Source organism: Tursiops truncatus, chromosome 7 (assembly GCF_011762595.2).
Source record: "Tursiops truncatus isolate mTurTru1 chromosome 7, mTurTru1.mat.Y, whole genome shotgun sequence".
Lineage (NCBI taxonomy): Eukaryota > Metazoa > Chordata > Mammalia > Artiodactyla > Delphinidae > Tursiops > Tursiops truncatus.
In genome coordinates, this window is record NC_047040.1 from 7,937,106 (window position 1) to 7,964,950 (window position 27,845).

The window sequence follows — 27,845 nt, forward strand, 5'->3', positions numbered from 1 at the left end:
TTGAGATGGTCCCAGAATCACAGAGTGCTCAGGGCGGCTCTCGTGCAAAGCACGTGGTAAAGGAGAGAGGCCTCCAGGAAAAGCCCTTCTCAGAACTGGGCTTACTCCTTACCCATCTCTGCTCAAAAGCAAGAGAAATGGCTGCTCCATCTCTGTCATTGCCGCCATCAAAGTTTTAAGACTTCCTTTATGACCCTGAGAAGCCCATTTTCCCTGGCTCATGGCTTCCATCTGTCTTCTGGCAATGTTCCCACTCTGTGGTCTTTTCCTGTGATGAGAAAGTCTCTCTGACCCTTTGCACTTATGACAAACATCTTCGGAGATGTGTGGTTAAACAAATATCTTTGCCCCTCTGAGCCTCAGTTTCTTAATCTGTAAAATGGGGATAATACCTAATTCAGAGGGCTGTGAGAAGACTGCATGCCCTAGTAATGTCTTACCTGTTCTCTCAGTTAATACTCAATAAATGGCAAGAATAGCAATAAAGTGTGCATGGACTACTCTGGTTAAGTGCATTGAATACAGGGGTGAATATGAAGCTATAGTCTTTCCTAGGTGATAATTATTCCAAGTAAAAATATATTTCACAGAAACAGAATTTTAAGAAGCGTACCTGAAACCATCTCAGTAGAGAGGTTTTAATTCATCTAACGCAGAAGCAGATGCTGTCGAATCTACTTTACAAGGACATCCTCGATCTGACCACATCTTGCCCCTCCTCTGCTCCCACTCTGCTCAAACCACCTCTGTCTCATGCCTGGACAACCACAAGAGCTCCCTAGTGGGTTTCCCTGCTTCTAGTGTTACTCCGCTCTCTTCTCCATAGAAACCCAGGTAATATTCCCACCCCGGGGCCTTTGCAGTTGCAGTTCTCTCTGCCTGGACAGCCATTTCCCCAGATATTCTCATGATATAATCACTTATTATTCAGATCTCTGCTCAAATGTCAACTTCTCAGCCAGACCTTCCCAACCATCTTATCTGGAATAACTTCCCATCTTACCACCCACACACTGGTTACCCCCTCACCCTGCTTTATTTTTCTTCTGACATTATATTATGTGGTTCTTTGTTTATTGCTTGCCTTTCCCACTAGAATGTAAATTTTGTAGGGACAAGGTTTGTTTTGTTAACACTGAAAGTCTAGCATCTAGACTCTAGAACATAAGTACTCAATAAATATTTGTCAAATGAGTAAATCATGTGTACAGCTGAGTCCTAGATAACTACTCAGTTATAAGCAAGTTTAAAAAATACATAAATTAATGGGAGTGACTTTTAGCCAGTTCTGAAAATATAGACTGCTCTTTCATGTGTACAGCCTATTAAAAACACTTCAGGGCTTCCTTGGTGGCGCAGTGGCTAAGAATCCGCCTGCCAATGCAGGGGACACGGGTTCGAGCTCTGCTCTGGGAAGATCCCACATGCCACGGAGCAACTAAGCCCGTGTGCCACAACTACCGAGCCTGCACTCTAGAGCCCGTGTGCCACAACTACTGAGCCCACGTGCCACAACTACTGAAGCCCGTGCGCCTAGAGCCTGTGCTCTGCAACAGGGAAAGCCACCGCAATGAGAAGCCCATGCACCACAAGGAAGAGTAGCCCCCGCTCGCTGCAACTAGAGAAAAGCCCGCGTGCAGCAACGAAGACCCAACACAGCCAAAAATAAATAAATAAAAAATAAATAAATTTATAAAAAAACAAACCCTTCAAAGCCCTACTAACAGGAAGAGTGTCTGGGTATACCAGGGAGGTGTTTTGCAAACTACTCAGAGAAACTGCTGAGGTCTGAATCGTTCTCAGGAAAGGGAACTCAGGGTCATGAGGGAGAAAGCCGAATGCTCCTGGGAGGTGTCAGAAAGCTCAATCCACCGAGTCATCACTGGACCCCGTCCTTCTATGGGAAGCTCTAACAGAGCACCTCCAAGAAAACCTTCCCTGCCTGGAGCCCACTGTTCTGAAGGTGGGTTCAGATGCCTTCAGGTGCCATAAGAGCAGTCAAACACTGTTTTTGAAGGGAGATGGAAAGGGAGACAAATAACTGAGTCTATTAGAAGTTTCTTTTTTTAAAAAATCAATGGGCGGGGGGGGGGGGCGGGTACTTCCCTGGGGGCACAGTGGTTAAGAATCCGCTGCCAATGTAGGGGACACGGGTTCAAGCCCTGGTGTGGGAAGATCGCCCACATGCTGTAACTACTGAGCCCATGTGTCATGACTACTGAAGCCCGCATGCTCTAGGGCCTATGTGCCGTAACTACTGAGCCCGTGTGCTACAAATATTGAAGCCTGCACGCCTAGAGCCCGTGCTCCACAGCAAGAGAAGTCACCGCAATGAGAAGCCTGCTCACCGCAACGAAGAGTAGCCCCTGCTCACCGCAACTAGAGAAAGCCCATGCGGGGCAACGAAGACCCAACACAGCCAAAAATAAATAAATAAATAAAATAAATTTATAAAATAAAATAAATAAATAAATAAGAAAACAAGAGGTAACCAGAGGGAGGTCGGGGGGGGGGGGGGAGAGACACTGATGACAGCCAGGCCCTCATCCCAGGGGCCCCGCCCATGGACTGCAGGAGAAGGAAAAGGGAGGCGCTGTCTCCTGCTTTCTATAGAACACAAACTTTTCTTAGGAGATAATCTTTATTGCTGGCCCATATGTGTCTGCATTTCTTTATGTTCCAAACAAAATAAGTGCTGTGAAGGGACTTCCCTGGTGGTCCAGTGGTTAAGACTTCCCCTTCCAACGCAAGGGGTGCAGGTTCGATCCCTGGTCGGGGAGCTAAGATCCCACATGCCTCGTGGCCAAAAAAACAAAACATAAAACAGAAGCAATATTGTAACAAATTCAATAAAGACTTTAAAAATGGCCCACATCAAAAAACAATTTTTTAAAATAAGTGCTGTCAAGTACATTCTACCACTGCCAAAACACTGGGTCGACAGGTCAGCAAGGACTGGGACAACAGTACAATTTGGCCCAAACATGGTGGCATTTAAGGTTAGCCAATAATTCCCAACATATCATCAGTCTTTCTTTATTCCAATAAAAAAACGAAAGAAAGAGAAAAAAGAAAGTGTAGCGGGGCCTCAATGTCTGTTGCAGGTCCTTAGAGAATGGAAAAAAAAGCTGGCCAAGGCAGGGGAAAACCTCAGCCTGCTGGTGCCCTCTGGTGGTAAAGTGTAAGGACTGCATGGGATTACAAAGGTGTAAACCAACGGTTCCCCAACTAGAGCTCATGGGAGCTGTTAAAGCAGAGCTGGCTGGGCTCCACCCCTGTTTCTACCTTGGGAGGGTGAGTGGGGCCTGAGAATCAGCATTTCTAATGAGCTTTCAGGTGACACTGCCACTGCTGCTGCTGTTCCTGAGGCCACACTTTGAGAATCACTGGTTTAGGTTTATCCACCCTAACACCTTACTTGTGTAATACTAAACTGCACTCTAGGAAATTAATTAAAACAGCATTTTTCAACATCTCAATCGTAGTTTACGGGTGACCTTTTTTGTTGGTTTTCAATCTTCCAAATTTTGTAATGTGGCCATAACTTTTTTTTTTTTTTTTAGCAAAACAAAAAGACCCAAAGCACATCACTCTTGTTGGAGAATTGTTACATAGCTCTTCCAAGAGGCAGGCACAGACCATTTTTGTGAAGATAGCTTGGCCCTTCTTGGCCGCTCTAATAGCCTTCTGTCTACGGCTCTGTTCTTGCAAAGGCCCTACTGGGTGGATGAGGGCTGTACCCCAAGCCTGTGGGGCTGGCTCCACAAATACAGGCCAGGCCCCTGGAGGACGCGCCTCTTGCTCTGAGCTGCCTCTCACGTCTGCCTGGGGCACTCCAGACCCCTCTCCTCTTGCTGCACCCAGGCCGGTGCTCTAGGCTCCTCCCCGCTGCTCCACCAGGAGCTCTTGAGCCCCGGGCCCAGTCTGCTGATGGTCAGGTTTGGGCTACAGATGAGGAGACTCTCAATTCTCACGGGCTCTGCAGAAGAAGACCGCTCAGCACCTCAGGGACTGGAAGAAGACGGGCTGTAGGGGCAGGGGCGGGGCTCGGAATCAGCACCGCCAAGGCCACAGGGACTTTCTCTATCAACCCTCTGGCTCTCTCTAAGGGTCGGCGTGTTCTCTAAGACCTGCTAGGACCATGAGCGTGGCAGTTCCCATACATTTCCCCTCCCAGCTGAACCATCAGAGAAGGACTGGGGGCTTGGGTGGGGGCACTCTGAGGGTCAAAGACCCACCTCGGGCCAGTTGATTGTGGCCGGATTTCAGAGGTCTTGTGATAGCCCCGCCTGGGGCGGGGCAGACAGAGTGTCCCAGCAGCTGGGTGGGAGCGGCACACAATTCCCCTGGCTCCCAGGAGTTGGAGCTTGAATTCAGTCCCACGGCAGCGCCGGAGCCAAGGCCCAGTCTCCCTCCGTGGTTGGCCGTCCCTCCAGCTGTGGCTGACATGAGCTGTCTGGGCTCTGCACACGGCTGCCTGGCCCCTTCTCCCAGCAGGTGGGGTGCTCAAGAATGGGTGCCCCCAGGTGCTCCACGCCACCTGACCAGAGCTGAGGGGCCCCTCCCTCTGCGGGTGCTGGAGGGACCGGAGGATCCCCGCCGGAGGACAGAGCTCTTGGGGGGGCCTCAAGTGGCCAAAATATGGAACTGTCTCCAGTCCCTACCTCTTCCTCACCAGGAGCTGCCATGGAATTTTAAATTTTTTGCAGCAGTTTTATTGAGGTATCATGAGGTACCATTTAAAGGGCACAATTCACCATAGAATTTTAAGGGTTACTTTACAACCTCTGGAAGTGGCTTCCACCTTTTGTTTTTGTTTTTGTTTTTTCGCGGTACGCGGGCCTCCCACTGCCGTGGCCTCCCCCGTTGCGGAGCACAGGCCCTGGACGCGCAGGCTCAGCGGCCATGGCTCACGGGCCCAGCCGCTCCGCGGCATGTGGGATCTTCCTGGACCGGGGCACGAACCCATGTCCCCTGCATCGGCAGGCGTACTCTCAACCACTGCGCCACCAGGGAAGCCTGGCTTCCACCTTTTAACCTCTGAAATATCCATCATTAACAAACTCCAAGTACATCTCCAGAGGCTTATATAAGATATTTTTGTAACTTATCAATGGTTATTAAATAAACAGTTGATATCAACCAGCTCATTCTTGTCCGGTTGTGCTTCCTGATTCAGAGGTTTGATGTTAGGTGAAGGGAAGTGAACTTGTCCTCAGCTTAACAGCTGGCAGCAGAGATCCCCTTGGGAGAGGCACTGCCTTTGTAGGAAAAACACCTTGATATTTTGAGAGAAAGGTGAGATTTGAGAACATGGAAGGTGACAGGCATCCAGGCGGCAGAGCTGGCTGAACTGTCCTGTCCGCCGTGGGGACCGGGACGGGGGAACAAGGAGGGACACTGACGCAAAGCGGCATCCAAGGGTCAGTTTGAAGTTGTCCTGCTGACACGTAAGTCCTCCTCCTGCGGCTCGGTTTTTGGGGGGAATGGGGGATTAAGGAAAGCCAGGGTCCACGCTCAGCAGTGACCTGGGGAAAGCAGGCCCCATGGGATGCTGCAGGAATCTAGCACAGACCCCTCAGAAAGCCCTCAGCATGCGGAATGGGCCCCGAGCTGAGCTCATATCAAGTCCAGGGGGCGAAGGACACCGCCACCTGTTGCACACGCACACTCCCTGCTGGCTCACTTGTATACAGATGGGGAAAGGTCTATGACATTCTAGGTGTGTCACACAGCTGTGTGCCTTCCTTGAGCCAATCATTAGCATCCACGTGAAAAAGACAATGTTTTAAATCACCAAGTAACCGGTGTCCTCCCAGCTCCCTTCCGTGTCTCCCTCCTGGGGACCGATGTCCCCACACCTCCAGCATCTACTCCCTTCCACGTGGTCCCTGAGACGGTCAAGTGCTGGCGTGTGACTGGTGTTGAGCCCCGGGCCCGCTGCTCCGGGAGCCTGGAGGGCACCGTGTCCTGCAGCAACGGCCAGGGGTGCAGAGGCACGGGCTGCTGATGGGACTGGGCATGGAAGGCAGGAGCCGGGTCTGGAGCCCTGGCTGGCACCTCCTCAAGCCAGCAGAGCCCCCTCAGGCAGGCCTCTGTCTGGGGCACACGCTCGACCACAGCCCCCGGGAGAGCTGGCCCAGGACGCCCAGTCAGAGTTGTCCTGAAGCCAATTTCCCAGAAGACCTACAACTAACGTCCTCTGTCTCTCAGGGATTCTCCAAGGCGTTGGTCAGATTTTTTCTTTTAAACCTTTGAAACAAGAGGATCTAATTACCTTCCCCTTTGCCCAGGCCATTGTCTGTCATGTTCTCTTCTCCAAGGTCAGAGTCCTGGCCCCTCTCCTCCTGCAAACTCAGTCAAGAGACACAGGTGTCCTTTCCTGCTCTCCTAAGGTGGGTGGGCGCTGCCCTCAATGAGTCTAAGGAGGTTTTCTGATACCTTCTTAAGAAGAAGAGGAACAAAACATAAACATAACTTCTAGCAGGGAACCCTGACATTCCTATAATTCTAAGTTTAATTTTCAGGCAAAAATGGAGAACATTTTTGTGTATTTTAAACTGCAATTTGTGTTTATTAAATTATCTGCTTTTTATACCATTTGGATTATTTAAAACATTGCAGTCGCCATATATTTTATACTTAAACTAGCACAAACATTATTTTGTCATATGTGAAAAATAAATTTAGAACCCCAGATCCACGCAGGCAGGGATTTTTGTCTAACTTGCTCATCTCTGCGTCCCCAGTGTCAAGAAAAGAGCCTTGTCGCATAGCAGTGGATTAATTGGTTAATTCACTCCTTCAATACATATTTGTTAAAGGAGTGGAGTAACCAATTAGTGAATCAACTTCACAAATTTAAAATACCTTTGACACCATAACTCACAGCTTCCTTGCCATCCTAAAGAAGTAACACAATGCAGTCATTCTCACATTCCTTTTAAGATGTTTTATCTATCAGTGTGTCCTACCTTAAATGGACGTAATGTTTACAATCAAGATTGTAAATTCTTATGGCATTAAATTTATCTTCCCTGAAATGAGAGCATAATATATTAGCATTAATAATTCTGAAACTTTTGAACTGATGAAAATTCATTGGAGAAAAATCTAACCAGGTTGGCTCTAAGAAAACCGTGATGTAATAAACATTCAAAAAACTACAAGTGAACCCCTGATTTTACCACTTACTATCTCTGACATCTCACTGAACCTAGGGCTCCTTATTTGTAAAATCAATAACGTAAGACCTCACCTTCCTACTCAATGGAGCTGCTAAATATCAAGTAGGGTCACACAGGAGAGCATTTTGTAAAACACCACTCAAAACTAAGCCTCCCAGAGAATATGTACGGGTATCTGCATTTGCATACCAAAAATGGATGTCTTAATTTTTTTTAAATCAGATAGTTAAAAAATAATTAGATATTAAACCATTGCTATCATTTGTATTTCTTTGAACCTCACTGCTTGTTTATTGGCCCTTTGTATTTCTTTCTCAGTGAATGACCTGTCCTTATTCTTTGCTTATTTTCCTCTTGGGTATTTGTCTCCTGATTTCAGTAGCTCTTAAGCTGTTTAGCATATTTACTCCTTATCTGTCATGTAGGTTGCAATTATTTTCCCCAGGTGATTTAATTTACCAGATGAATGTTTCAGATTTTTATATAGGTCAAGTTTATCAATCTTACATATATATAGGCTTTTGATCAATTCTTGAAGAAAGATCTCCAAATTCAAGATTATAAAGTATTTTCCTTATATTTTTGATAGATTTAGTTTTATTTTTAAATATTTAATCCATCCGTCATTTATTTCAGCATAAGATGAACAGTAGGGAATCTAACCTCATTTTCCCTCAGTGATGAGCCAGTTATCCCCAGGTCATTAATTGGCTAATCTGTACTTTCCAGACTAACCTGAATTGCCACCTTTTTATCTCCTAAATTCCCACTTGAACTTGGAGTCAGATCTGGACTGTGTTCTATTCTGTTGATCAATCTGTTTATTTCTATGCTAGTATGACACTTTTGATTTCTATAGGCTCAGTAAATTATTTTAATATCTGATAGAGGGTGAATCTCACAGACATCAATCACGCTGATTGAAAGGACTAGGCACAAAAAAGAACTTTCTGTAAGATTCTACTCAGATGAAATTCCAGAGCAGGTGAAACTAAACTCATCTATAGTGACACATCAGCGGTTGCCTGTGTCAGGTCTAGTGTGGGAGGAGGGGGGATTTGGGGGAAGGTTAACTCTAAAGGGGCATAAGGGAACCTTCTGGGGAGACAGAAATGTTCTATATTTTGTCTGGGTTGGTGGTTGCAAGAGTGTATACATTTGTCAAAACTCATTCAATTGTGCATATCTCAGTTAAAAACACATGAAAAAAAATGACAGGGCAAATCTCCTTATTTCATTGCTATTTCTGAAAATTACTTTTCTATTCTCTCATAATTATTCTTCCAGGTGAATTTTAGAATACCTATAAAAAATTAAAACTTTTTTCACTGGGCTCTTGATAGAAATTTGTTAAATGTAGTTATTAATTTGGGGTAGAACAGACATCCACAAAGACTTTCCATCCACAAAAAGGATACATCGCTTCACTTATTCAAGTCTTCTTTGGTAATTTTTTGCCATTTTGGTAAAAGTTTTTTTTGTCAGGTTTTGGTATCGGGGCTGCCTCAGGGGTTATGACTCCATATTCATTCCTAATTCTGCAGGCTTTTTCTTTGTAAAACTTGCCCACAAGTTTCATCATATCAAGGAATGAGCCTCTTTTCCCCTTTATTAGGTATTGACACCATATGCAACCTGAAGTCTATTTTGAAAAAAACAAATCTATTGGAACGGTCTCTTTTTTTAACCATTTCACACTGTTTTAATTATTGTAGCTCTATGAAGTATTTTAGTATCTCTTACCAAGAAATTCTGGTAAATCCGTTGAGCATTCTAAAACTCCTCTTTTCTCCCTACCTTCCCTGCTCCCTCCGGGCATCTGGTAGAACGTCAGGAGATAATGACATCATTTCGGAAAGGTTTCTCTGTGTGCCGCTCAGTTGGTTGGCAGCTGTTTGCTGTGTAGGTATGAGGGCCTCCAGTCTGTCAGGCCTGAAACACATTTACCTTAATAAATGTCTTTACCACATGCTGAGGAATCCTGAAGAGGAGGCTGGGACTCTGGGACCAACGCAGCCAAGAACACTCTGTTCCATCTTCCATCTTAATAATGAAACGCTGACTGCCTGCTAATAGACGCACATTTATTTTAAATATATGAATAGGATGATTGTTTAAAGAGACCTCCAGCTGGTTAAATTTTGGTTCCTGCAATAAAACTCTCCTCCAGCACATTCTCTGGCTTTGGGCCCTGGAGGGCTGCAGGTTCTCTCGACTGCACCGCTGACTGTGGTCTCGAGTGTTCAGGTTTTCCGGTGGTGGTTTTCATGCTCTGAGGCAGGGCGTCAGGAGCTGCACTGGCCTCCAGAGGACTTCCTCCATGATCCGAATGCTCCACTTTTAAAGCACTCTTGCCAGTTAGGAAAATTTTTATTCGGTAAAATATTTTCAATGAAACGTTGGGCTATTTTCCTTTGCCATGATCAGGCAGTTCCTCTCTCCCCCTCTCCTTTGAATGCGTTGACTTCTTGATGCCCACCTGCCAGTGAAAGAAAGGCCTTCAAGAGCTCTAAGCCACCACCAGGTGTCACGGCAGGGCTTTCCCAGGCGTCCTCCAGCAGGCTCTCAGGTTCAGTTAGCAGGCATGGCCTGGCATCCAGGTTGGTCTTGTCAAAGCCCCCAGACCACTGGGCCTCTTCCTTTGTCTTGGTCGTCCCTTTGATGGCTTTTCCCCTTGGCTTCCAACATCCTCTCCTCCATACCAGGAGTCATCTGGGTCCTGTTAACATGAGGATGGACCAGAGAGAGTGCCTAGTGGTGGCATGGGGATGATGCAGGGCAGCCAGGACTGTGCAACAGAGGAATCTGAGTAAGGAGCAGGTAGGGCTGTGCCAGGCACTGCTTCTAACATAGAAGGATGGAGGACCCAGGACGGGGAGACAGGGTGAGGGAGAGTGTGAGAGTGTGGAAGCATCGCTGAGCAATCTGCTCTCTGGTGACCCGAGTTCAGAGGAAGGAGGGATGAATGGGACTAGGTTGGCTGTCTTCATGAGGTCTGGGACTTAACTAGGTGGAGTAGAGGGGCTCAGGCAGGAATGTGCAGGTGGTTCAGATGTGGCTGGAAAGGAAGGTTGGCAGAGAAAAGAAGAGGGAGATGAGGTTGAAGAACTGGCTTTAGTTCAAGTGAGAGGAGCCTTCCCTCCAGAGCCAAGGAGAGTGGACTTCACTACACAGACTCACTCCTGCTGAGTCCTGCTGGGTAACAAACACACTCAGAAATCTCAGTGGCTTAGAACGGCAGCCATCTAGTTCACATTCACAGGTTTACAAGTTGGTTGCAGCAGCTCTACTTCAAGCTCTGGATTGTGTTTAGTTCTCCTCCATGTCTCTCATTCTGGGACCAGTGGCCACCTGGGGTATGTTCTTTCCGTGATAAATAGCAGAAAGTGGAAGAGGGGTGGGTGGCAACACATATGCTCTTTGGAACTGACTTCTGCCCATATTCCAATGGTCAAAGCAAGTCACATGGCCAAACCCAACAGCCATAGAGCAGAGAATCACACTTTGCCTACTCTAGTTGGGGGCAACTCAGCATCTCCCTGCAAAGGGCATGGGTCAGAGACTGGAAACAAAGCTCTCATTACTGCCACCACCAACCTACCTTCTTCAACAACTTTAGCTCCTGGTTCATGAGTGGCCATGTGGCATAATAAAAGGAGTGCCTAGGGAGGTCTGGGGTCCTGGATTCTAACTCCAGCTCAGCAAGTCATTTCGTCTTCAGGACCCTCCATTTCCCTTCTCCTCCGCATAAGATGGTTGTTTTGGTTGGTTCCCAAGATCTCCTCCAGCTCTAGCCATCATGAGTCTGCAATACTCAGATAGTTCCATCTGCCACAAGCCTGATGGCTTTGGATCAGATAGAGACCAGAGGCAGGAGACCTGTGAGATGAACGTGCAGGAGCGCAGGCATGGAATGGAAAGAGAGGAGTGAGTTTGCAAAGTGTCAGGAAGGAAGAATAAAGCTGGGTGTTAAGGAGATTCTAACTTTTTTTTTAAAATTTATTTATTTTATTTATTTATTTTTGGCTGCGTTGGGTCTTTGTTACTGTGCGCGGGCTTTCTCTAGTTGCGGTGAGCAGGGGCTACTCTTTGTCATGGTGCGCAGGCTTCTCACTGCGGTGTCTTCTCTTGTTGCAGAGCTCAGGCTTCAGTAGCTGTGGTGCACAGGCTTAGTTGCTCCTCGGCATGTGGGATATCCCCGGACCAAGGATCAAACCCATGTCCCCTGCATCAGCAGGTGGATTCTTAACCACTGCACCATCAGGGAAGCCCTAAGATTCTTATACTTATCTTATTCTTATACTTATCCCCCTCTTACAGATGAGAAAAAGAAGGCATGTACCCTAGTTCACTAGGCTGATGAGAATTAGAATGGGGATTCAAACCCAGACAGCCTTGGTCGAAATCGTTTAATATTTCCATGAACAGTCCTTCTCCCAAAGAGGTTGCCACGGGAACTTAGGATCAATACTCAGGGGTCTGAATCAAGGGAAACTGGGCCTATTTTGCAGGTGCCTGGAACAGGAAGTAACCATGAGACCAAAGGAAGAGAAAGAGATTGGGAGAAAACAGTTTTTAAAATTCAGAAAATAAAACAAAAGGGTGGAAAGCTTTAAAAACCCTTGAGGATTTCTCTGAAGTGTTGAACTATGGAGAGTTGAGAGAGCTGCTAATATCATTTCATTCCCACTTCAGCTCCTACCTGGCGAGGGACTCGCATTTCCTGTGGGTTCCCGGGATGGTTTGTATTCTTTTCCTGACTCTTCTCTCACACGGACAGGCCCGTGTGTGGAGCCAGGTGTGGAGCCTGAGCACAGCTGGCTCTAATTTGAGGGGCCTTCTGCCATTTTAAGATGACCTCACCCCATTCCCTTGACTTTTCAATATGCAATTCACGACACTTTTCCAAAATTCGGGTAATGATTTATTGGTGTTTTTTCTTGCAGTGTGAGGTTTTTTGTTTGTTTAGGGGTTTGGTAACTGTTCTTGATAGGGGCATTGTAAACGTTTCTACTAAAGGAGGGAATCAAAAATATCACTTTCTTATTTCTACCTTTCTGGCTGTACTTCAGTCTTGGCCGAAGAATTCCTCTCCACCCTCCTGCATCTCCCACATCTACCTTTGAAAGGCCAGTGTAGAATGAGGGGCCGATGGCTTACGTTGTTTTGGAGGGAGCATGCCAGGATTTGCCACTTGCCTCTGACACTTAATAGCTATATGAATAGGAGAGTGTACTACACAGTCAATCCCAGGGGCAGCACGGAACTGTTCTAAGGGGAATACCCACTATCTTGGTCCTTTCTGAAAGAAGCAGTTCCTAGTAAGGGTGGCCACGTGCTGTGCTACCCTGGCCACAGCTGATTGGCCAGGGTGGGCATCTGACCCATGAGTTCCGGGCATGAAAGGAGAGTGGAAATTCATTAAGCCAATCAGATTTCCTTTCAGAAATCTTAACTGGAGGACTTCTCTAGTGGCACAGGGCTTAAGAATCTGCCTGCCAATGCAGGGGACACAGGTTCAAGCCCTGGTCTGGGAAGATCCCACATGCTGCGGAGCAACTAAGCCCGTGAGCCACAATTACTGAAGCCCGCACGCCTAGAGCCTGTGCTCTGCAACAAGAGAAGCCACTGCAGTGAGAAGCCCACGCACTGCAATGAAGGGTAGCCCTCGCTTGCCACAACTAGAGAAAGCCCGCACGCAGAAACCAAGACCCAATGCAGCCAGAAATAAATAAATAAAAACCTTGAGGATATTTTAAAAAGAAAAAAAAAGTGGGATTCTTTAAAAGAAAGAAAGAAAGAAAGAAAGAAATCTTAACTGGTAAAATAAGGAGCAAATCGTGCAGTTAGTTGGTCGAGAGATGGGCGGGGGACCAGGCACTGGTGCGCAGCGAGGAAGCCTGGCCAGGAAGCCGCAGCTCCTCTTTCGAACAGACGACAGCATGCCTGGTGCTGGAGCTGCCTTAAATCCACAACAACTCACCTCCAAGTGGGGGTACACGGGGGCCCCGTGCTTGGACACTTCCCTGTCCTGTTGACAAGCCACTTTCGCCTGGGGTGGGGGAGGGGTGAAGGAGGCAGCCCGCTTGCCCGACGGGAGAAAGAAGAACGGGAAGGGTGATGCCTCTGGCAGTTCCTCGGTGCCTCTGAAATGTGGGCTAGGGCAGCCCTCTGTTTAGCTGAGAATATTATTGGGTTTGGGGTGCCCAGGGAGGCCCAGTACCCAGCGTGGCGGGAGTTAAATTGCGCAGCATAATGAGGTGGCCGAGTTTTAAGGAAGCAAATGGGGACCCCCAAAATGGAGTCAGGATAGGTTGGAGGTACCTCCTCAGGCGCTCGGGAGGCTGCAGGCTGTCAAGGGAGGAATACGGGGAAGTTCCTGGTGGCGGAAACCTAGAGGATTTTTTTTTTTTTTTTGCAATAAGTAGTTTCCATTTTATTTTTTCTCTTCATACTTAGCTTTATGGGCTAAGGTGTACATCTCCTTTGTGTCTATAGCAGGTCCCCCAAAGTCATATAGACAGGGTAGCTTAATAAGTATTGCTGAAGACTGGCCAGATTTTATTAAAGAAATCTATATTAACTACCCTGACAACATTTTTACATGTGGCTCCAGGTAATTTCAGTTGAAACCTAGAGGATTTTTAAGACTACAAAAATATTCACAGTGAAACAGTTTGTGCCACCGTGAGTTAAACCCCTTTCACCATCCAACACCTTCAGTAAAATAGTACAAAATAGCCATTTAAAAGATGCCCCAGAAGACAGAGCACCTGAGAGTTTCTGGATGACTCAACGAACATCCACTGCCCAAAGCAGCTGGAGCAAGCCTCCTGCTCCTGGCACTCAAAGAGTCTGTGGCAGAACCTTGCCCACCGTGGGCTGCAAGGACCAGGGACACAGTGTCTGCCGAGTGGCCAGCGCAGTGCCTGCACACGCATCACACGGAAGTTATCCAGGACCAGTTCCAGAGTAACCCCTGGCGGAACGCGCGACAATCATAAAAGCAAAGACGGGACTTCTTACTGGGATGAGCAACGGCCTTGTTGACCCAAGGGCTGAGAGGGCACGTGCATTTGTCAGGAGAAAATTAAATGGCCCTGAAGCATCTTCATCAGGTGCTAAATGCCTCAAAGTGACCACGGTGCCACCTGAAAGACTAACATGCTCTGGATTTTGCATGGCCCAAGTTTCCCCAGCCCATGTCTCACGACGGGAGTAACCCGTATCCCCATGGGAATAACGCCCATCTACTCCCAAGGACCCTCCCCTTTGCAAAGTTCCCTGCAGGCATTCTCCAGCCAACCCCGGAGGTTACCACACATGAGCTCCTGGATAATTTCAGGTGGCTCCTGCAGGGTGTGTGACAGCCACCCCACCTGTACCAGGTAGGCCCTGACGTCTCCCCTCAGCAGGGCCTTTGATGCCCTGGATGCCTCAGAGGGCCAGAGCTGCATGAGTGTCCACTGCGCCGATGACACTCGTGGGGCTGTCAAACATCCCCAGAACGATGGTTCAGACGTGAGCGTTAAAGAATGTGTCCTTCTTCTCCTTGACCCCAAAATGACAGAACCCCCAATTAAAAAGGTGGTCAAGGCAGAGGATGGGAGCAAGCTTCAGCACTGCTAGCGAGTTTGGCCCAAAGAAAACAATCACAGACTCGTTCCCCTACAGGAGAAACGTACGTCTCCTTTACTCCTTCATCCAACACACGTGCTTCCAGAGCTCTGACATTTTTACACTGAACTTGGCATTTCCAATCCAGATTTTGTGACGGGTGCTCTCGGTGTCTTGTGACAATCAGTGTGCTGTCTGGAACACAAACTGTGACCTGTTCACCAATCGATGTCCCCTTCCTCCCAGGCATCGCTGGTTTTCACCGCCCAGGCTCCCTGCAGTCAGGTGCGGCCCTATGACTGAGTTCTGGTCTATGGGATGTGGGCAGAATTGACACGTGCTGCTCCCAGGCCTGGCCCACGGAAAGCCCCCGTGTGTGGTCCTCCACACTCCTCGCCCCTCAGTCAGCTCGATGTGGACAAGCATGGTGACCCTAGAAGCGACGTGCTGAAGAGAGCAGAATCTTGGGTCCAAGAACCAGTGCTTGGAAGAGAACCAGCATGCCAAGCACAACACCCACTTTGGACTTTCTAGATGTTTGAGCCCGATGTATTTTGAGGTTTATTTGTTACAGCCACTAGCATTATCTTCATTAAACCAGCTGGAAGATATATTTGATCTTTAGAGAAAAGGTCGTTCTGTTCTAAAACTTTGAAACTTAGATGTGTTTGTGGTAAACATCTGTTTCCTTTCCAAAATCTGCCCTAACTAATTTGATTTTGCAAAATACTGAAAATTAGTCTGTGGTACTAAGTGCATGGAGAGGAACAGAACGATTCGCTTCACCAGTTCAGCATACAAAAGGGAGTCACATCTCTCTGAATTTCTAATTACACGTCCGCAAGCTTCTATTAGCAGGAAGTTCAGTACTTCTACCTTGAGACCCCCCTAACAGATAACCACACACCAGACAAGGACAGTCAGCTCCCATCTTTGCCACTGAGGCTGCCACCCAGTGTCACTGCTGAAAACTGGTACCAAAGTCTGCAGGATACTGTGGGCCACTGAAGTGATGCCGCTGCTGGTCCTGACCCAAGGGTACCCCTCTTTTGGTCTCCAAGGCCTCAGTTTCCTTAGGCCATCTTCACCAGCTTGGGATTCTCCCCAAACCTCCATACGAGCAGGGTGCTGGACTTCCAGCCTCAGCCCACACTATGCCGGGAACCACACAGTCCTGTCAACCAGGCCGCCTTGGCCAGAGCACACTAGATGACCCTACAGGCCTCCCTAACTTCAAATCTCAGGGAGAAGGGGCTGGGGTCTCAGGAGGCCCTTGGTTTGCTTGTGCCAGAACTCTGCACACCAGGGAGACCAGCACCTCTTGAGCCTGTTCTCCACCGACCCCCACCTGGAAAATGAAAGCCCACCCTCTTTCCATCGTAAAACAAAGGGGCCACCCAGTGACTCTCTGCAGACCCAGGTCTACTCCAAGATGTCCTTCTGTCTCAGCTTGTTCCAAAAAGCAGCTGGGAGCTTTTTCTTCTCCATTAAAAAAATTGCTGCACATTACACTGAGCTGAGGGAATGGATGATGAACCCCTGGGAAGATATTTATTTCCATTTTGCTGCAAAAACAGGCAAGCAGACTGCTGAGAATCTGATCCCCTCATTTTGTTTGTAAAACATGTTTTGTATTAGTTCATTCCTTTTTCCAGAGTATATTAATTTGCATTTGGTCCTTTTTAGAATTTGGCTAATGACATTAATTTTTGTAAGGCTGACTGTAAGGGAACTTTCCCTGCATATAACCATAATGTTAAATCCTCTAAAGAACCAGCCCCAAAAGGACTTGTGAGCCCAGCATAGCCAATCTCCCCCTCTCTGTGCCCCAACTATACCCAGCCCAGGGTACCTGATCCCCAAATGCTCTGGCCTGGGATCAGGCAAAACCTATTCTCCATCAGGGTGAAATTTTTTAAATTGTTACCGAAAACAAGCGAGACAGAGGGAAAGTAAGACGCAACAAGCAGTGTAAGGCTAGACGGGTTTATAAAGTACAGGCGTGAGCCCCACGCTAGGGTGCACTCACTGCTCACCGCAAGATTTGCACCTCCCTCTCCCTGGATACAGGGTCGGCTGGGTGCTTTCCTGATTTTGAGCACTCTCTACCCCATCCCAAGTACTTCCGGGGACTGGTCAGGGCAAGAACTCCAGTCAGGAGTCCGTGTCCAGTGGGTGGCCAAGAGCTCAGCAGAACCCCCAGGCATGTGATGTGGGACCTGAGCCCCTTCCTCCATCCTGTCCCACTTTGCCCCACTCGGCAGAAGGACCATTTCCTCCCACATGCTATTGATTAAGTTTATCAATTCTCTCTCTTCTTTCTCCATTTTGTTTAAATTTATTACTTCCTTTTTCTCCTTTCTCTTGGTTCCTAACTTAAAGGGAACAAAGTTCATCAGGTATAGACTTGATTTATTATTTCTCTTTTTTTCCCTCCCTAATATAAGCACTGGGAACAATAAATCTCCTCTAAGTACTGCATTGGCAGCATCCCAGAAATCTAGAAATGTCACTTGCATGCTTTGGTTCTTTAAATATTCTGTGGCGCCCTAAATGTCTTCCCTAACGAAAGGCTTATCCAGGAAAGGATCTGCTCTGCCAAATGCAATAAGAAACAGCTGAAAAAGAGGTTCCGCTAGAGGAAGGAAAAGGAAGGAGACAGAATAGTCATTTGCTGATAATGTGAATTTATTCCTAAGATAATCAAACGAAAAATTCTTAGGATTGATAAGGGTTTAGTTAAAGTGAATGGATACAAAATAAACATTCAATTCCTTTCCTCTATACCAACAGTTAGAAAATAAAAGAGTGGGGGGAAGACACCTCCACGATAACAACTGTGTAAGTAAAGTGCCCTCAAGGCGAGTTTAACAATAAATATGCAGAAACTATATGAAAACTGAGAGTCATAAAAGAAGACGAGGAAATACAGAGACATGTCATGTTCCTGGGAAGACTCAACGTTGTAACGATGTCATTTCTTTTCAAATTGATGTATATATTTAAAGCAATGTTAATCAGAACCTCAGTGGAAGCATTTGGGAACCGTGCCCAAATGATTCTGAAGCTCATCTGGAAAAATAAAGAGACCAAGAGACATAACTTTCCCTACCTCTCCTGCGGGGCTGGGTGAGGCAGGCCTAGATGGCAGGGGTGGGAGGTGGGCAGGGGTTGGGGGGGCACAAGCCGGGACAGAGGACTGGCCACCACTTGGGGCCTGGCCGTGCCTGAGCTTTCAAAGCTCAGAGGAGACTTGGGTGTTTCCCACTGAGGAACACGCGAGTTTATTTTAGTCGTTCCACAAATATTCACTGAGCTTCAGGCACGATTGTAGGAACCAGGGCTGGAGCTCTGAACAAGACAAAGCCCCTGCTCTGAGGAGCTTCAGGGTGTTCGGTGGGGAGGCGACAACAGACAACGAACTTGGGTTAGCACATCAAGGTGCTGTGAGGACTTCTAGCCAGAGGAGGGGAGTAGGCAGGGGAGCCACTTGTGGGAGAGGGGATGGCTGCTGTGGGGTCGTGCAGGGTGAGGGCATCTCCAGAACTGGACCCATGAGAAGAACGGGCAGCAGCCCGGTAGCGGAGGGGCTGGGCTGGACCCCAGATGCCATCCCCTCCTCCTGACTGCACTCTCTGTTTACAGAGGCCTTGCTGCCCTGGAAGGCGTGGCCACGCCCACTTACGGAGCCGCCTGACCTGCGGCAGCCAGGCAGTCTCTCTCTCCAGGAATTTGCAATCAGACGCACTGACTGAGCGGAGTCCTTGAGGAAAGGGGCACCGAGTGGTGGGAGTGGGGGGATGGGGGGCTGGAGTGAGGGTCAGAGGAGTGGGGAGCTGAAGGCAGGAGCTGGGGTTCAGGGGAAAAGCAGAAGCTTGACTGTCCCCAGGAGAGAGACAGACAAAGCCACAAACAGAGAGACAGAGAGGGACAGAGACAGAGAGATAGAGCAGGACAGAGACAGACAGGGAGATAGAGAGGGACAGAGACAGACAGGGAGATGGAGAAGGACAGAGGCAGAAAGACAGAGAGATGGAGACAGAGACAGGGACAAGAGAGAGACAGAAACAGAGAGACTGAGAGATCACACATGACTTTCCAGGGGCCCTGACACTCAGCTCTGTGGGTCTCACAATAGATTCCATGAGAATCCATCTTTTATCAATTGGTCCCCAAGTGACCAATTCACCAAACGTAGCTAGTACACTGATTTTCCAAGCACTGTTTTAGGTAATACGCTTTTTAAATAAATGTTTAATATTCTTCTTTAATATCTTACCAGAATTTTAAGAAATGTTCAAATTGTTGAAAACTAGGCCAATTTAGTCTTTTTGACTTCACTCTTTTTATTAAGATATTTCAAATTTATAACATTTCATATAAGAATTTTCAGTTTACACTGCTTTCTCTTGAATTCTTTTAAAAGTTATTTTCTGTTTTGCCAATATTTAGCACCTTTAGGATTCTTGTGCCAGTTTCTCTGAATGACAATTTGATGAATTTAGCAAATGTACGGATGTACCAGACCCATTGCTTCTCACTGTTTATAAAGCTGACAAGCAATTTGTAGCTCATGGAACAAAACAATTTGTACTTTATGTATTTCAAAAATATTTGAAAGCAGTTTTGATTTTGTCTTCAGATGGCATTTTAAGGAACGTTCGGTTTGCCTCTGCCTCAGAGCAACGGAGAGACACTAGAAAGGAGATCAGGGAGGCTGGGACAGAAGGAGGGGAGGAGAATCGTGAGCAATGGACGAAGGGGCGATGGATATTAGGTGCACATGAAGGCTGTCAGGAGCAAGTGGGGGTTACAGCAGACACACGAGGAAAGCGGAGCCGCCTGCAGGAAGCGCCGGAGGAAGGGCGAGAGGTCTGTCCAGGCCCCCGCCGCCTTGCAACAAACCCCATATGAGTCTTTCTTCCTTGCAGCTGGAAAAACCAAAGCAGAGCACAAGCAAATGAAATATTTACCTAACCCCACGCACGTGTATAATTAGGTTGTTTCTGCTTTTTCTTTCTATTATAATAATGATACATTAGATATAATTGGGCATTGAGCTTTCACCATGTTTAGAATTATTTTCTTAGCATAGAATGCCTAGAAATTAGTGGGTCAGAAAGTTAAAACACCAAGGTTCATGCCAGAGGACTTCCCCGCTTGGGGAAAAGGGATTTTACCAGTTTACACCAACAATGTCTGGCAGAGCCTGTTGGCCTGTACCCTCAACGCCCAGTGAGTAGTTGCTCCTTAAAATACCCTATGGTTCAGTGATCTACAGCTGCTAACGATGGGAGGGCAGCTGCGATTTTGCTCTTGAAACATATCAAGCCGTATGGCCAGCACCTAGTCTCTCCTGTCACGCACGTCACAGATTCTAAAGGAATGAAGGAGCTGTGTCTTCTGGCAGTGTTACTGCATTTGAGGCGTCTCCTTCAAATCCAGTCTTTAAACTCTAAACCTGGAGATGTGCATTCCCAAAACAAAGGCAGTGACTGTTGAAATCGCGTGCCGTTAATATTCACAAGAAGCAGGCTGACTCCTGTCGTGGAGGGAAAAGAAGTGGTGGGAGAAGCCCGTACAGCTTCAAAAGTGGAGAGTCTGGCAGGAACAACAAAATCTTATGCAGGTTTATTCTGAGAGTGAACAGAGTGGATGGAAGACCTTCAAGTCACCTGCCCTCAGTGTTCTCTCTCCTGCAGATAAAGGGGCTGGTGTTGGCCGAGTCGGGTCAAAAGGGTGGGCAGGGCTTCCCTGGTGGCGCAGTGGTTGAGAGTCCGCCTGCCGATGCAGGGGACACGGGTTTGTGCCCCGGTCAGGGAAGATCCCACATGCCGCGGAGCGGCTGGGCCCGTGAGCCATGGCCGCTGAGCCTGCACGTCCGGAGCCTGTGCTCCACAACAGGAGAGGCCACAACAGTGAGAGGCCCGCGTACCCCAAAAAAAAAAAAAAAAAAAAAAAAAAAAAGGGTGGGCAGCACGGGGGCCTCCACGTGGACCCTGATGTCTTAGTACAAGTGACTGTCCTCAGCAAATAATGACAAGTGCAGAAACCATGTTACGTCTTAATTTAAAAATCCACATTGGTTTCTGCTTCGAAATGCTCTCAGTTTAGTGATCTGATATGAAGATGCAAATTCTTTCAGAAAACAGTTTTTGTCTGAGAAAAGTATTAAAATGGTAGGTTTTTAATAGTTTCTAGGAGAACTGCTACCTCCATTGCCCCCTCTCAATGGAAGAAAACGCTCAAGGAACAGCTTTTGACTTCATACTGGTCCAAAGTGAGAAACCGCTGTCAACATCTGGGTGGAGATTCCCCACATCCTCCAGTTCCAAGCTGGTCCCTGTTGGAATCCTCGGGCTGGGGGACATGGGCTTTGTTCCTGGGTCTGGCCGGGCTGCCCGCACGCTGACAGTCAGCTGTTTGGAAATCCTTAGGCATCCCCCCGAGAGACTCTGTGTGACCAGAAGCCAAGATCCTTGAGGAAGGGGCAACAAGTTCTCTTTGCTGGGCCCGGACCTGAGCCTCCAGATTCTACCAGGCCCCCAGACCACTGCAGAGGCTTCGCCCACCCAACACAGACTCCCCCTCCCAGAAGTTCTGTCACTCCTGGTCTCACCTGCCTTCTGAGTCCTGGAGGAAAAGCCAGGAACAGTAGGTGGGGAGACAAGAGCTTGGGGGCCAGGGGATCACATTCCCCTAGAGAAGCGCAACACCGGCAGCCAGAGCCAGGACTTTGTTGCTTGAACCTGGACAGCTCGGGGCAAGTCTTGCTCTCCAGCAGGAAGGGACGCATCATGCGTTCGTTCATTCATCAAGCGTCTACCGTGTGCCACATACTCCGCTAGGTGCTTCTACAATATGAGGGTAAATACAAATCTAATTTAAAAATTAGATCTAATTTACAAAGGGAAAGAGAACTTCCATCCTCTTTAGCATTCCCTTTAGAAAACGTGAAATTGGAATGCTTTCTCTGTCTCTGAGATGCATGTAAATCTTTTTAAAGGCCAAATGAGCCTGTTGCTAGTTTTGCGGTTGCAGGGGGTCTTGAAGCCATCCCTGAAATATGAACATCAAGAAGGGTGGCCCCCTTCTATTTGTCTCTGTGGGAGTTTTAGCCTAGGTGGTTGGCTCCAGATGTAACTTCCTGCTGGTTGAAAAGATCTGAGCTGTTTTATCTTTCCTTCAGCTAAAGACAGCTAACCTATGTAATAGGTTGTATCTGCTTGGCTACATGAAATGGTGAGACTTCTTTCTGTCTTTGCAATCTCTTTGGTGGTTGCCTGTAATGTGCATGCAGCCTGGTTCAATATTTATTCAATAGTAAAACTGTTTTCTTTCTCTTCTACCTTTGTGGAGTTTTTCTGGGTTGGCAGGTATCTTAGTCAATTTGGGCTGCAATAGCAAAATAACATAAATTTATTTCTCACAGTTCTGGAGGCTGGAAATCCAAGACCAGGGTACAGCATGGTCAGGTTCTGGTGAGAACCCTCTTCCAGGTTGCAGACTGCCAACTTCTCACTGCGTCCTCACATGGTGAAAGGGACAAGCTAGCTCTCTGGGGTCTCTTTCGTAAGTACACTTATTCCAATCCTGAAGGCTCCACCTTTATGACATAATTACCTCCCAAAGGCCTCCTGTCCTATTACCATTACCTTGGGGGTTAGGTGTCAACATATGAATTTGCAGGGGGACACAAACATTCAGACCATAGCAGCAGGAGAGTTTATTTTTAATTACTTGCCCAACAATTGGGATGTAGCAGTGAACAAGGCAAAAATGGTCCATGCTTTTAGAAGGTTCCAATCTATTGGTTTGAGGCAAGATGCAGACAACCTTTAAACACTGAGTAAGTGAACATAGAGTTAAGTATGGGGACAACCCTGAACAATAAGAAGGTCCCTCTTCCCAGGGCCATCCAGGCCCTTTTTCCTGGGGGAGAAGGGCAGGGAGGCCTGTTACCAAGAGAGCTTCTCCTGAGTTATTAGCAGATCAGCACTGGAAGTGTTACCCAGAATACAGGTAGAATGAAGACAAAAAGACCAAAAGAAAACTTGATTGACTGTAAACTCTGCTGGCAGAAGGAATATACTGTGCTAAGAGGCAAAGGAAGAAATCACAACAGAAAACATGAACAGATGTGATTATATAGGAATGTACAACTTCTGTAGATTTTTCTTTTACCTTACCATAATTATAAGACTTATCCAAGTATGGAAAATATTTACAGCAAGATTATATAAAGGGTTCATAAATGCTGATAAAAACACTAAGCCCGGGACTTCCCTGGTGGCACAGTGGTTAAGAATCTGCCTGCCAGTGCAGGGGACACGGGTTCGAGCCCTGGTCCGGGAAGATCCCACATGCCGTGGAGCAACTAAACCCGCGTGCCACAACTACTGAGCCTGCGCTCTAGAGCCTGCGAACCACAACTACCAAAGCCCGCCTAGAGCCCGTGCCCTGCAACAAGAGAAGCCACCGCAGTGAGAAGCCCTCGCACCGCAACAAAGAGTAGCCCCCGCTCGCCGCAGCTAGACAAAGCCTGTGCGCAGCAACGAAGACCCAACACAGCCAAAAATAAATAAATAAATTTATTTAAAAAAACAGACAACACTAAACCCTTAAAAATAAATGGGCAAAGGATAAAAACAGACCCTTCTCAAAAGAGAAAACACAGTATAGGAAATATATTCCACCCAGAAATAAAAACATCTGCAACTTAATCCAGCAATGAGACACTATTTCTCACCTCTTATCAAATAGAGCACCTGTGAAGGGCAGGTGCTGGAGGTAATACAGAGAGGCATGGAATCTAGTGAGTCTCTAGGAGCCTATCATCCAGAGGGCGGTGAATAAGGGATCAGACAAGTGCCGTCTAGGAATTTAGGTAAGCGCCTTAAGAGGCCCCATGGTGGGGTACAGAGGAGAGATGCCCTGGGTGGAGGTTCAGCTTTGGGGAGAAGTTTTCAGGGAGGACTTGGCCTTGAAGGAAGGTGATTCATGGACAGGGAAGACTAGCAGAGGAGGAAGAGCCAGATGACAGGAATATATTCACTTGGGCTGAAGTGTTGTGAGAGATAAAGCTGGAGAGAGAGGGCCTGCCATACTGCAGGGTGTACATTCACACTGGGGGTGGGGCCGAGTGTAAGGCGGGGTCAAGCTCACACCCTGGCCCCAGTTCCCAAAGAAACAACCCTTCCCTGTCCTGCAAAGGAACCTCCAGACCTCAGACAAGCCACAAGCCCACTGCCCAAAAGTAAGTCCTGCCCTGCCTAGGCCTCTACTTGGGGGCCTGAACACCAGACCCCAGGGGACAGGTGAAAAGAAGAATCATTGTTGTGAAAGCATATTATTTGTAAGGGAATTTAGCTACAAAGGGAGCACATTCTTTTTTTTTTTTTTTGCAGTACGCGGGTCTCTCACTGTTGTGGCCTCTCCCGTTGCGGAGCACAGGCTCAGCGGCCATGGCTCACGGGCCCAGCGGCTCCGCGGCATGTGGGATCTTCCCGGACCGGGGCACGAACCCATGTCCCCTGCATCGGCAGGTGGACTCTCAACCACTGCGCCACCAGGGAAGCCCAAAGGGAGCACATTCTTGGTGAAAGTTAGGCTGGTTTGTTTTGTAGCACTCTGACTCTCCTGTTGGCACTGGAGGGCCACACATCTTCAAAGCTATGAAAGGAAAGCTTCGGTGCCAGATAACAGACTTCCAGGGTGCCATTTAGTGACAAAGATAATGAAGTTTTTCAATGACAGCGTTCAAGTATAAGTGGGGTATTGTATGCCCATATAAATTATGGCTGAGGCCAGGTTAATTTTTTTCTAGGGTTACATATGGATGAGAAAAAGGGTGTTAGCATTTTTATGAGGTCACAGAATGTCAGGGAAGATGAATGTCTCTGGTGAACTATATCATGGATGGAATTTAATCTCCCAGATGCCTCTGAGAGGAAAGCTCTCTGAGAGGACAGCCACCCACTGTCTGCCATTCTTGTGTTAGAGAACTTGCTAAAAAACTTACCTTCCGATGTGGACGCCCGTGGACTCACTCCTCATGGCAGAAAAGGACTGGTAATCACACTCCTGTCCCTTTGGGATGCTGGACCAAACAATAAGAAGTGCACATGCCTGTGACCATACGCACTGTCTTCGTGAGGTTAGAGTCACATTTCAGGTCCCACACCCAGAGGCCCTGCGATAGTGCTAGATTAGTCACAGATTAGTGTTTCACAGCATTCCTCGGGGCTTACAATAAGGCTTTTCCCAATTCCCCAATAATGTGGAAGACAGGGGGGAAAAGATTGTCCTCTAAGTGGTATCAAACAGAGCCTGGAAAGAATCCCTAATCAGGACTCTGATCCGTCCCTGACCACCACCAGCCTCAACAGAGAGAATGGCTAACATTTGTGTACAGATTTCTGTGCGAACATATGTTTTCTATTTTCTTGGGTATATACCTAAGAGTGGAATTGCTGGGTCAGATGAGAACTCTGTGTTGAACTTCTTGAGGATTGCCGTATTGTTTTCCGAAGTGGCTGCACCAGCAGTGTATGAGGGTTCCGATATCTCCACATTCTCACCAACGCTTGTTATTATCTGTCTTTTTGATTATAGCCATTCTAGTGGGTGTGGAGTGGTACCTAATTGTGGTTTTCATTTGCATTTCCCCAATAAAAGATGTTGGGCATCCTTTCACGTGCTTATTGGCCATTTATATATCTTCTTGAAGAAATGTCTATTTGGATCCTTTGCCCATTTTTTGTGAGTGGTTTTTTCCTGACACAAAACACATGGTGTCTTTTCCAACCTCACTTTTCCAACTTTCCGACACCAACTGGGTGTCCTACAATTTAATCCTATGCTGGCACTAACTACCTGGAGTGAGCATCAGATTCCACAGGTTTAAGAGCTCAGTCCTGTAAGACTGGCCCACTTCAGACACCAGCCACAAGTATCAGGTCCCCAGGTCACCTATAATTCTGTCCAACTTGGCTACAAAGTTGGAGGCTCCCACCTGCCCCAGGTTCAATGGTTTGATAGAACGACTCATAGAACTCAGGAGAATGCCAGTGGGTCCTGAGCACAGGGGCCTCTGTCCCTGTGGAGATGGGGGTGTGCCACCCTCCTAGCATGTGGATGTGTTCACCTAACTCAGCAGCTCTCCAAATGCCATCATTTAGGGATACTTATGGAGAACTGTGCCCATTGGTGATTAACTCAGTCTCCAGCCCTTCTCTCCTCCCTGAGGGTTCCGCGTGAAGCTGAAAGTTCCAAGTTTCTAATCAAGGCTTGGTCTTTCTGGGAACCAGCTCCCATCCTGAGCTACGTAGAGGTGTGCCGAAAGTCACCTCATTAGTAACAAAAGATGTTCCTATTACCCTTATCACTCGGGAAATTTCAAGGGTTTTAGGAGCTCTGTGCCAGAAATTGGATTGGATTATTTGCCTTTTTATTATTGAGTTGTAAGAGTTCTTATATAGTCCCTTATCAGGTATAAAATTTGCCCATTCAGTGGGTTGTCTTTTTCTTGTTGGTATCTTTTGAAGCACAAAAGCTTTTAATTTTGAAGGAGTCCAATTTACCCATTGTTTCCCTTGGTGTCTTATGCTCTTGGTGTCACATCTAAAAAGCCATTACCAAATAAAGGTGATGAAAATTTATCCCTATGGGGTTTTTTCCTAGAAATTTTTATAGTTTTAGCTGATATTTAGGTCTGTGATTCATTTGGGGCTAATTTTGTATTTGGTGTGATGTGGGTATACCACTTTAATTTTTCTGCATGTGAGTTTCCAGCTGTCCCAGCGCCATTTGTTAAAGACACTGATTTGTCTTGGCACCCTTGTGAAAAATCAGTTTGACTGCAATGTAAGGTTTATTTATAGACTCTAAATTCTATTCCATTGATCTATATTTCTGTCCTTATGCCACTACCACACTTTCTTAATCACTGTTCTTTTTAATACATTTTGAAATTGGGAAGTCCTCCCACTTTCTTCTTTTTCAAGATTGTTTTGGTGTTCTTGAGTTTTCATATGAATTTTTAAGATCAGTTTGTCAACTCCTGCAAAGAAGCCAGCTGGGATTCTGACACGGATTACACTGAGGCTGCAGATCATTTTGCAGAGTATTGGCATTTTAATATTAAATCTTTTGATCCATGAACATAGAATGTCTTTCCATTTATTTGGAATTTTAAGTTTTCTTTCAATAATATTTGAGAGTATAAGTTTTACACTTCTGTTGTCAAAGTTATTCCTAAATTCCTAATAATTTGGTGTTATTGTAAATGAAATTTTTTTTGTTTGTTTTAATTTTATTTATCTTTGGCTGTGTTGGGTCTTGGTTGCTGCGCATGGGCTTTCTCTAGCTGCGGCGAGCGGGGGCCACTGTTCGCTGCAGTGCGCGGGCTTCTCATTGCGGTGGCCTCTCCCGCTGTGGAGCACGGGCCCCAGGCTCGCAGGCTTCAGCAGCTGCAGCACCGCGGGCTCAGCAGCCATGGCTCGCGGACTCCAGAGCGAAGGCTCAGCAGTTGTGGTGCACAGGCCCAGTCGCTCCACGGCACGTGGGATCTTCCCAGAACAGGGATTGAACCCGCGTCCCCTGCATTGGCAGGCGGACTCCCAACCACTGGGCCACCAGGGAAGCCCCCGAAACTGTTTTCTTAATTTCATTTTCATATTGTTCACTGCAAGTGTATAGAAATACAATTTATTTTTGTGTATTGATATTGTATCTTGCAACCGTGCTGGATTTATTTATTAGTTCTAATGGTTTGCCATACTTTTTTTTTTAACACTATATGATAACAACAGGAGAAGTTAGGAAAGCTTCCTCAACCCACCTCATTCCAAAAGCTCCAAAGAACTAATTTCACATAAAAAACGAGGAATACAAAGTATCAATGTCAAATATCATCCAAAGTGTCTGTAAGAAAAAAAAAAGAGAATAAGGAGCAGAATAACATCAATACAATGAGCGAAACTACACCAACTATACCAACTCAAGAAAAAAGACGTTATAAAATTTAGAATTAGAAAAACT